Below are 12,501 nucleotides of genomic sequence, written 5' to 3' on the forward strand. Positions count from 1 at the left end.
AATAAAAAAAAAAGAATTAAAAAATTTCAGAATTATTCACAAGTTTTCTAATTATAATAAACAGAAAACTATTTTTGGTGATCGCATTGCAGATAATGAACAAATATTTATAATATAGATAATAAATATACAAATTTTAGAAATAAATAACAATAAGTTTAATTCGCTTACTCTTGAGAAAATGCATATAATAATAAATAGCAACGAAAGTATAACTAATCAAACAGTACATTTAAAGCTGTAAAAATTTCAACCTTCTACTTAGAAAAAAACGGAGGCTTTCAAATAAAAACATCAATTTCAAATATACCATATTTTTTATTCATTACAAAATAGCTGATAAAAATAATTAAATCAGAACGATATATTTTTAAACAGCTGTTCAAATTTAATAAAACAAGTTAATAACTAGTCATAACCATGACTAATTATCTAACAGTTTTTAATTATCTGTAATTGACGTTTTTTCTGAAAGCCGCTACTTTGTTTTTATAAATTCTAGAAGATTGAAATTTTCACAGACATTTTTAGAACCTTCATTAAAAGGTCTTTAAATTTGCAATAGAATCGTGGGGAAATGAGTGAGTGATATTAAATCAAAAGCATATACTTCTTCGTGAGACACTCTGTATATTTTTTAATATTTGAAATTTTTAATTTATATATATTTTGTATTTATAAATATGTTTATAGTATATTTTTAAGTATGTAAGAATGTAAAATTTTTTTATGCATACGTCCTGATGACGGAGATATCTTTCGAAAGCGTTTAACGAAGAATAAAACAATAATTAATAGTTACATTCTGCTGTTAGGATGCAATTTGGTTCATTATTTAATAAAACATTTCAGTATACTTTTTAATGAATTAGACTGTACTTAATAGATAGTATGTAAGATAGAAAAAAAACCATTAAAGTCATTATGTACAATATTAAGATACTAATGGTTTTATACCTTTTATGCAGGTATGTATGATTTTGAATTATTTGAGAAGCCCGTCTGACCATTTTCCTGGATAATCGGGGAAATATTGTTTTTTAATTTTTGATTTATTTTTTATGTTTATTTTATTTTATTTATTTATTTATTTATTTTATTCCCTGGATTATAACACACATTTATTCAATTAATAAAATATCTTAAAATTTTATTACAATAGCTACTGATTCACAAATCAAGTAGACGTTTAGAAAGCAATCCACTTTAACAATTTCAGTCGTACGTTAACTGTTTATCAACCGATTTGAACAAATAAAGTCTCATTTTGTTCACAATAAAAGATTCATCTAATACTTAGGAAGATAAAACTTATACTTACGAAGCTATTAATGATTAAAAAAATTTAACTGCCACTGTTTGGAATTTTCAAAAGTAAAATTTCTATATTTATTTATTTTTTAGATGTTATTGGGTGCACGTAAACTAAATTTCATTAAAGTATATAATATGGTGCCGAGGGGAAAATGAAGCGACATAGGCCATTTGTCAATATGAACCTTTTAATTATTTTTTCTCTTGAACCAATCCCTTAAAGTCGGCCAAATATCAGAATATATATAAATTATATATATATATATATATAAAATATTTTTTTTAAATACTAGAGTATTATTGTAGCCCAGAAAATATAAAAATTAATATCAAATAAAATCAATACCAATGACGAAATAAAAGAAATTAAAAATATTTTTGTCATTAATTTTTTGTGAAATCAACATCAAAACATACTAAATTGGCAAAGTAACAATGGCTATATTAAATTAAGCAGGGCATAATATATATGCATGAGCAGGGTGATTAATTGCTTTAAAATAAAACAGAGGTACTTCTAAAAATCATTAAAAAAATTGTAACGTGAAAAAAAATTATTTCATTTCTGGATTTAATTGATATTAGATACAGGTGACAAATTATTAAAAAATAAGTGAATTTTTGTATCAATAATTCAGGTATCTAATTTAGTTGGTTAGGATTTTATACAACTCAGAGTACAGACTGTCAATTGTGTTTTTTTTTATTCAAAGTTCAATTAAATGGTTGTGCGTAACATAAAATTTTACCCGCCTTATAAAAGTTGGATTCGAATTCCGTTAAATCCATGGAGTACAACAATCATTTCATCACCAAGTTTTACAGACAACAGACTGAGACTAGGACTCGATTTCGTATTATTAAATTACCTGTATATGAGCTAAAGGCGATGAGGCGGTAAGGCATTGACCGATGTTCAACATACGACTGGTACATATCATATTCGTCAAAGATGCTTGTGTTTATAGAAGCTAAATCATAAATTTATTAATTTGTTCTATTGATTTTTACTACTTTATTGCTTACATAAAAAAATGTTTATTTCTATGATTTAGTTAGCCGTAAAATTATAACAATATAAGACTTTGTACATTATGTACGGATGGGACGCCTTCTTTCAGGTGAATTATAAAACAAGATTCGCAAACTTTGGCTTCAGGTTCAGAGACTAGGCAATAATACAGTATACAAATCATTGTAATATAAATCTTCCCCAAGTTTTTACAGGTAAAAGATCTTTCAACTTCTATTCTACATTAGAAAATACGTACGAAATTTATTTTTTGTTATTAGGTAATACAAAGATATTACTAAAAATGGAAAATTCTTGCTTTTTAAATAGAATTGATTGTTAATTAATTAGTACTTAATACCAGTAACAGCAAAATTATAATCTGAACCCTTTAGGTCTTAAACTCCAAATTATTATTTCACTAATAATTATTATAAAATCAAGTGACTGAAAACTCTTAAGTCGGATGGAACATAAAACATCTATATAAGCACGGATAAAAGATTCAACTATGCTTAGCAGTACATGACTGAAATAAATTTTATAAATTATTTTTTTGTACTTACAGTAATCTGTAGGATAAGATGTACGTACCTGTAACCAATAAAACATTAACTGTTAGCAATTAAATACTCAAGAAACACAAAATAATCTGCGGAATTTGATATTAATCAGTAAATATTTGTTAAAAAGTAAAAAAAAATTATGAACTTATTAACAGAAAATAACAACAAATTCATTATAACGAAAATTCTTTACTTATTAGAATCTTTATTAAATTTATTTACTAGTCATACGCACCAAATTAACTCTATTCATATATACTTCGCGTTATTAAAAGGAAGTTCAGATCAGCTGGAGAGTGTGCCCTGGATTTCCTAGCAAGTGAAAATTACAAAAGAAAATTTCTCAGGCTTGTGTCACTCTTCTTTAAGCAAGGTAATAGATTTTCCATGTCGCCTAGGGTGAGTGAGGGAGTGATGCAAGGATCCCACCTCCCATCTCTTTAGTTCACCTTATCCATCACAGTTGTCGGGTTCTGATGAAACGGCTCCCGTCCCCCTCCTCTAAACCTTCCTTTACTATATTACCCCCCCAAAACTCCTCCGACTTTTCTAGTTCAGTATCCTGTTCTTCAGTGTTTTCTCAAAACTTGAACCAAAAATGAAATGTTAATGTAGTTTAACATAGCTACCGCGATAGACCATGACTGAAGGAACTACAAGAAAATCTAAAAACAAACGTTCATTAAATACATTATTACCGCACTAAACGAAATAGCTTAACTCACACTAATTTACAGTATTATAAAACTGACCTGACTAGATTTTCACATAAATATTTATTGAGAAATTACAAAGAAATGATTATTTGTACTATAATTTTTTATGCCTTATTTTGCAGTAATTTAACACGTTTATTACGAGTAATAACAAAATTAATACCAAGATTTCAATCCCTGATCTTATATAAATCTTACATCACATACCCGGATGTTAACTATATATGAAAATACTGTAAGAGTTAACACCTAACTTAATATTTTTGATGTGGCACTTATTCCAAAATATTGCTGAAAATTGTGCAATACATATGTATGTTTACTGGTCAAAAGTTTGCTTAATAAATAAAATCTATTCAGCTAACATTATGAGATTTGATATGGATGCTAATATACGTTTATTAGGGGAGATTATTTATTAAAATTTAAAAAAAATTGTGCTGTATTTAAAAAAAAGATTGGATTCTCTTTATAAAAATAACTGAACGATTTGTTGAAAAAAAAATTGCTGACAGTTTTCGAGACCCGGTTGTTCCGCTCCGACCGATATTATCAACGCTTCGGCTCACTGGTGTACCGCTCCGTGTAGAGTTCTCATAGTACGGCATTTTACCGGTAGTACGCACTGGTTGATAGAAAAGGTACAAAACGTCAAGAAGACCTGATGGAGCTAATGGTTGACGAAAGCATGATCACTTGGAGGGGGCGGCTTATTTTCCTTCAATACATTTCTCTCAAGTCGCATAAATACGAGTTAAAATGCTATAGATTATACTTTCTATCAGATTATACGTACAGTTTTATTATTTATTATGGTAAATCTATAGATTGAAGTAAAGCTATCGGGTCATGCACAGAACATCGTAATTAATTTAATGGAAGGTTTGATGGATGAAGAAAGAATGCTGAATAGAAATAATTTCTATACGAGTTTACCACTTAAATAATAATTGAGGGGAAAAATTTTATTGCGAAATTGTAAAATTATAGATTTTATTAAAAACACAGAAAAAAGGAGAAGTTGACAGCATCAGCAAATATGGAATAAAAGGAATAAAGTGGACGAATAAAAGAAAAGTATTTGTGACATCTTACAATTTTTATGCGTTTACAACTTTTTAATACTTACTAATTTTCTTTCAATTTTCCTTTGTTTTATTACTAAAAAAAAATTGTATATTAATAATACTTATAATTTATTATATTAATAATAATTATTATTAAAATAATAATAATAATGCCCTGAGATAGATAATCCCCGTGTCCGGAACAAAATATCTACATTCCACGTCCAGGGCGGTACAGGGCGGTAACAGCTGTACATATGTACTATACATATAGCTGGCTGAGGGGGCTCCCAGTTTTTTCCTCAATGTGATTTTTATTATTGACCTCCCTTCCACCTTCAGGTCACTATGTTGGATTGGATTTTCTCGGCCACCTGCAGATTAGGTATATTGAAAATGATTCGGAAATAGACTTATACCACATTTAGAGCTGGCGATGTGGTGGCCAGGGCCGATGTTATTGCAGGTGTAACGGAGACCCTTCCATTGTTCACATGCCCCCTGCGATCGGAAGCATGTAGTGAAGGTCTTCATTTATGTCGGGGCATGGGAGCCCTGAAAGCTTCGGTGTAGGGGACTAGAGTCAGTGCAGAGATTGCGATACGCTCTCTGCCAGGACATATACCGCTTCCACAGGAGTACTGGATCGGACCTCTAAGTTTAGAATGCCCTGGAGTGGGGGGTGTACCCGTCAGCAACCTTGCTACAGAAGGGATCAAATTAAATGTAACATCTTGAACAACTCAACGTGGCAGAGGGTGGACGTGAACACCCGATTCGCCAGAAGCGAAGAGGAAATTCAGTAAAAAGTCTGATAGAATTAGAAAACACAGTGAAAGAATTAGTTCAGATTTGAGAAAAGCCATGTTTGGCAACAATGTGCCCAAACCAATTTATTTGGTTATCACGAGGGAGAATGGAAACTTCCAGAAAGTCAGTCTATTCTTAATTGCTCGATAAATCACAAATTGTGTTGGTGATCCTGTCAAGGAGATTCGCAAGACTTTTAATGGTTTGTATATCGAAACTGTAAACGATAAGCAAAGCGTAAAGGTTCAAGCTTTAAAGAAGATTGGTCAGTTCCCTGTGTCTATTCAACTACACAGTACGCTTACCCGGCGTTGTTGAACGCCTGTAAAAGGAGTCGTTGTTTGCCGTGATCTTCTTAATTGTACTGAAGAAGAAATATGAGTCAATGAGTGATTCAATGCCGCAGGTTAATCATTAGGAGAAATGGTGAGGTTTATCCTTCAGCGTCGCACGTGTAGGCCTTCAATAGACCTCTTCTTGAGAAAGTACGTTTGGATAGATCGACTAGATGTACGTACATTCATATCGCAACCTATGCGATGTTTTAAGTGCCAACGGTTCGGACATACTGCGGTCAGGTGTGAAAGGCAAGAAGTCTGTGCGTGTGGAATGGAAATAAATGAAAGCGATCCGTGTGCAAAGATCCTCTTGTTTGCAGTAATTGCAAAAGCCACCACAACTGCCAATCAAGAAACTGCCCGGTGCAAAAATTGGAAACCGCCATTCAGGAAGTTAAAACGCTGCAGAAGGCAAGCTGTCCTGAAGCGAGAAAAATTGTCAGAAATAGAACACCTCGACCGACAGTGACATATGCACAAGTAGCTGCTGCCCCTTCGTCATCTAAAGGCATCGTGGAGCAGTTGCTTACTACGCTTGCAACAAGTCTTGCCACTATGATCGACAAAATCAGTGACACTAAAATTGAATTTAGTCAGCGAAATGTACCATTAAATCCTGTGAAGACTCATCCCCAGATGGACATCGTTGACACAAGGATAGAATCTTCTCAACGAAAAGTAGCAGCAAAACCCGCAATGATGCAACCACCAATCAATGTTGTACGCAAGGATAAGGAGACATCTGACAAAGCCAAAAACCTTACTCCTTTGATCAGTCATAAAACAAAGGAAGGTGCGGCAAGGGTACAGAAAAAGTCTGAGACTAGAGCAATATAGATGCAAGTAACAATAGAGAAAGTACCGGATACAGACGTTGTAGAACCCGAGCCTATAGAACTTCGAAAAGCCCAGAGGACACTTAACGAGAGGGCAAGTACTTCAGCCACCCCAAGCATACCTTTGGAGATTGAATCAAGTTCTTCAGCCGCCAAAATATATCACTAGAGATCGCATCATGCTTAGATTCGATAACGACTTTGTTAACCGCTCTGTCTAAGATGTCATCACTTGGTATCAGCCATAGAACATCAATGGTATTTGAAAGGGAAGAAGATGATGCCACATCCGAGAACTCAGTCACTTTGTTGTCAGAAGTTGAGGCAGCAAGGAGAATAGAAAAGAGATGCAAAAATGGATAACCGAAAGGAAAGCCTAGGCGTTAAATAAATAAATGTGATATATTCAAGAATCAAGTTTTACAATTTTCTGGATTTGTTAGACTTGAAATTCTAACAATTTTTTCTTGTAGGCAAGAAAAAATTAATAGTTCTATCTTCATTAGAAGTTTGAAAAACTTAAGTCCTCTTTCTTTTTTTTGGAGTGGAAAGAGGCTAATGACCAAAGTAGTCGATGCCCTTAAAAAACCCTCAAAACAAAATAATGATAATAATTTATTTCCAAACTAAGAATAAACGTTTTAAAACAAACAATACAATATCATTTCATTTACAATTTACAGCAGAGTTACAAGTTAGACCTACGAAAGTTTGTACTCGTAGCTTCTAATTGAACTACAACAAGCTTGCAAAAGTAAATATAGTTTTCTAATTTAAAAATGTGATTCAATTGACGATTATTAAAGATACATAAATGAGGACCGAAGTGGCTCAATAGAAATTTAATAATAAGATAAATTATAGAATTATTAAAGCGAGTGAAAATCATTCAGTTTGTCATTAAAAGTCAAAAGGTAATTCGCAAAAACCATAAGCTTTATGCTTCGCTGGGATAACTTGTCAATTTTAGTCACAATTGAATCAAAACCGAACTCAACCTTTTCATACTGAATGAGCCAGCTTCAAGAGAGATTCTGAACGACGAATTTAAACCTAGACTATATTTCACACATTTTGGAAAAAAAATTATATACCAATAAAAAATTAAAGACAAATGATAAAAAAATGATTAGTTATGCAATAAAAATGAAGTAAACTCAACTTTTCAACATAACCCTTCACTACATTTAGGAATTTTTCCCATTTTTTTCGTGAGAATTCTTATTTCAGTAATAAATAATTGTTTATCTTTGTGTTTAAGCCATTTTTGTATGACTTAAACACCAGACCTCCGGATGAAACGCTGATGTTAGGAATGCAAAAACGTCAGATAGTTTCAGTTTATTCTACAAAATAGTTTTTCAACTACTGCCATTTGTTACTTTATTAAATGAACCAAGGGTCTTATTATTATACTATTACTACTAACACTACTAATTAGTAGTGTTTAGTAGTAGTAGTAGTAGTAGTAGTACTAGTGCTATTAATAGTAAATAGTTAGTAGTTACTTAGTAGTAAGTAATAAGTACTTACTAGTAGAATAGTATAAGTGTGACTACTATTGGTAGTAAATACTAATACTACTCGTATTGTTATACAGTTATTTAGAAAAAATACTAAAATTAAATAAAATTTAATTATTTCCTTCGAAAAGAGTGTAAATTTTTTTATAACTTTTTTTAAAACAAATTTTTCCAACAATAGCTGTCTTAAAGAAATACGAGATTAATTACTTTCACCGTTCATATGCATCTTCAGTAAAACCATAAACTGCAATTCCTGCAAAGCAATTAATTATTATACTCGGTCAGTCTTGAAAACCAAGAATAAAACATCGCAGAAAGACATCATATACTAAAACTCATCTACACTCTTTATACCAGAACACCAAATGGAAAGCCACCGATAGTCATAGCTGATCGGACCAACCGCATCCTTGTATTTGTTTCATTTGTTTGTTGTTAAAATAAATAAAGTGATTTTTTTTTAATATTTAAAAAATGTTTAAATATGTTTGCATTGCAAATTAAACGTTTTATTTTAAATTATACTTACGTACAGCTCAAAAAAGCAATGAACTGAATGCATATTACCATCCAATCTTCAATTATTTATAACATTTTACATATAATTTTTTTTTTAATAATACCCCTGAGAGCTATACAATTTGAAAATATTTAACAATTAAATCATAAAATCCGAGTATAATGATGACACGACTGACATGATTCAGGGTTTATAGCATTATTTTACGCGAGCCACAGTAAATTATAATATTAGGGATGTTATAAGCCTCAATGCACGTGACATTTGTCCGCAAAAGCTCAATACTAAATTAGTATAATTTAATACAGTCAGTATCATGTCCTTCGGCAAAGTCAACTTCTGCCCTGTGGAATGCCTCATTATAAGCCATAGCATCTCTCTCCCTTTCTGACAGAGAAAGAGCGACCTCTTCTATATTTCTCGTTACATTATAAAATAAATTATAAATGTAATATTCTTCCCCTCAACTTGTCTCTTTCAGTTTTTCCGAATTTGAGAAAGCATGATTTATAATATAAATAAGAAATTCCAAGTTAATAAAATGATTGAAGTATTTAATAAATACAAACTTTTTTTATCTTTCTGACATTCTTTAGTCGTTGTAATATTAATAAATACAATTACTGAATAATAGAAATAAATTTGAGATTTATTTTTAAAAATCTTTTTTTGTACTAAATAACATTAAAACCCTTGTTAAAAATAAAGATAGTGTTTTGAATCATTATTAATATTATTATTTAAAACTGTAAGAAATAGAATTTTGAACAATTTTTAAGATTATACACTGAGTGCTAGATAAAAATTTGTAGATAACCTTTCAATATAAATATGAAAATATCTGTTTACCCATCACTATTATTTATACGGTGACATAAAGGAAGTTACAGTACTCAAGTTGGCAGTGCATAAAAAATAATGGTCAGCTGAGAAATTTCCATAACTACTTCAGTGAATACTATTTAGTAGGGATGGCTTCCTACAAAATTCTTAGTTAAAAAATACAACAAATAAATCTATTATTGTACAGTCTAATCTCTTTTATTAAAGAGAGAGTGAAGCCTCTGTCATTAGATAACAAAATTCATCGCACTAAAAAATACTAATTACCACCACAATTAAACTTGTCACACGCATAAAATAAAAAAACCTGTTAAAAAATAAAACTATCTTTTTCCCTCCCACTACACACACACACACACACACACACACACACACACACACACACACACACACACACACACACACACACACACACACACACACACACACACACACACACACACACACACACACACACACACACAAACACACACACAGAGAGAGAGAGAGAGAGAGAGAGAGAGAGAGAGAGAGAGAGAGAGAGAGAGAGAGAGAGAGAGAGTGAGATTACATTATTTTTGTGGGATAATAGCAATTATTATAAAATCTAATTAAAGACATATTTTAACTATATACTTTAATTTTAATTCTTTTGTTTAACAACCATAGAAAATGAAAAAATAATTATAAACGGAAAATGACTTCTGTTGATAAAACAATAAATATTTCTCCCTTTTACCTCTTAATTTGTCTTGTAACTAGAATTATATTACCAATCACCGTGGCGAAATGGTAGCATCTAATATTTTCATCGAGAAGATCCTAGATTCGAATTGCGGTTAGTCACAGCATTTTTTTTAAACGATAAAAAATTTACATTCTAAATTCCTACGCCCAAGTTTTGAGCTTATTGAATTAATAATAAAAAAAATTCGTTGCTGTAATATTCTTTGAACTAAATTTTATATGGTTTGTAACCTCTAGAATTAAAATTAAAGAATTTACTAAAAACAAATGTATCAGTAGACAACATTTTTAACAGTTTATTGTCAACAAAATGACTCCACGTCTAATTAAATGTAACTTAAATATAAAAAGTGACGGATAGACGATTTTATCGTTTTGAAATTCTTATATATATATATATACACGTGTGTGTGTGTGTGTGTGTATGTATGTATGAATATATATATATATATATATATATATATACATAAATGACTACTGCAAAACTATGATGTAAAACTCTGGATACTACAATACAAACTTAAAAGGAAATAATCACAGCATAAAAATAATATCATTTTTAATTTTATACAATTACTTATATTAAAAAAACGAGCTACTTTAAACAAATCTTCTTAAATTAAACTAAAATTTCTTAGAAAATAAAAAATGTTTTTGTTAAAAATAATTTCTTTTTAAACTTTTGAGGAAAAAATGCATCAATTTATTTTCACGGAAATTTAAGAAAAAAGTTTAATTAAGAAAAAATCATTCTCTTACCAAAGGAAATAAAAACTGGCTAAAAAATATTTCATTGTACTTTAATTTATTTTGAAATTTTATTTAAATCAAAGCGGTGTCAATTTGTGGACAATAAGGTAATTTAAGAATGTTTAGTGATTTAAGAAAAATTTATTGATTCATAATTTAAGAAATAATGAATAAATTACCGATACATATAAATAAGTTAAAAATTTATATAGCACCATTTTTAAAATTGTAAAATATCTGTAGATTATATTATGCCATTTAAATACACACACAAACAGGTATACATTCTATTTTATTACTTACAATAAGTTTTGTTAAAATTTTCATGAATAATCATTTAAGTTAATGACTACACACTTTTAAAAAATTCCGCGTATTAAACAGACATTTTACTATCTGAAAAGACTGGAATAAGTTAATTCTTATATAAAAATATTATTCAGATAATTATTATTAACAAAAAGATCACAGTGTAATTAAACTGGAATTATTATAATTCTTGATAAGTTACGTTATTAAATTTATAATTTATATTACTTTTTTTTTTATCAGAATTTTTACGGGCATCGACTGTTAAGGTCATTAGCCCTCGTCACATTCTTTAAAATAAATTACAATCACCATCTGGATCGTCATATGTAAGGGTGTAAAGGCCCCTTACATTTTATTTAAAAACACAAACTACACAAAACATTAAGACACAAAAAGTAAGTACAACACACAACACTTACGGGGTGTAAAGGGGCCCGATAATAAAATTTGAGATAAGGTTCTCAAAAGACCATGAAATTAAAAATTCGACCCATCAATACCACATCCTTCTTTCTTTCTTCTACGAGTCTCGTTTATAGTTTGTTTGAGCACCCTCGGGGCGACCAGAACCGCCGTTGAGCAGTATATCAGTCGCGCCAGTGTGCCGTGGCAGTTGAATCCTTCTTATAAACAGGCTATAGGCATGCACCAGGCACACCCATAGCCTCGCGCCCTCAATCCACCCTTGAGGGTCCCCCATGCCATCATCGGACACACCCCGACTCACTGCTCTTGAATGCAGGTTAGCCAAAATGGCCTAGGCAAGAGGGCTACCTCCCGTAACTATACGTACCACGCTTCGAGACTCCCTTATATATATATATATATATAAAACTACCGCTTAGAGATTCTTTTGTCACAGCTTTAAACTTTCATTTTATAGACTTTTAAGAAGTCGACTGGCGTATAAAAATGCAACTATATTTTCTTCATTTCCATTATCCAGATCAGCAGTAATATTACTTCTAAGACGGAACCTCTTTCTGAGGTCCTCATATGTGGTACACTCTTCTATTAGATGCTTGATTGTCAGTGTTTTATTACAAACACCGCGCATTGGTCTCACTTCGCCGGTTAACAAATATTAATTTGTTAACCGCGTGTTCACGGCGAGTCAACTTAAAGTCGCTTTTCCATTTATAAGGAGAAGTTTTTACCGAGTTTA

The 12,501-nt window shown here is 30.9% G+C and overlaps 1 protein-coding gene across 1 annotated transcript in view; it reads right to left on the bottom strand.

The window, feature by feature from the left end:
* The window catches only part of LOC142324840 (nephrin-like), a gene marked incomplete at its 5' end in the record, with an annotated part of 931,197 nt that overhangs the window by 521,058 nt on the left and 397,638 nt on the right, over window positions 1-12,501 (bottom strand). The gene's annotated exons all lie outside the window — the stretch shown is intronic.

Source organism: Lycorma delicatula, chromosome 5 (assembly GCF_047948215.1).
Source record: "Lycorma delicatula isolate Av1 chromosome 5, ASM4794821v1, whole genome shotgun sequence".
NCBI lineage: Eukaryota > Metazoa > Arthropoda > Insecta > Hemiptera > Fulgoridae > Lycorma > Lycorma delicatula.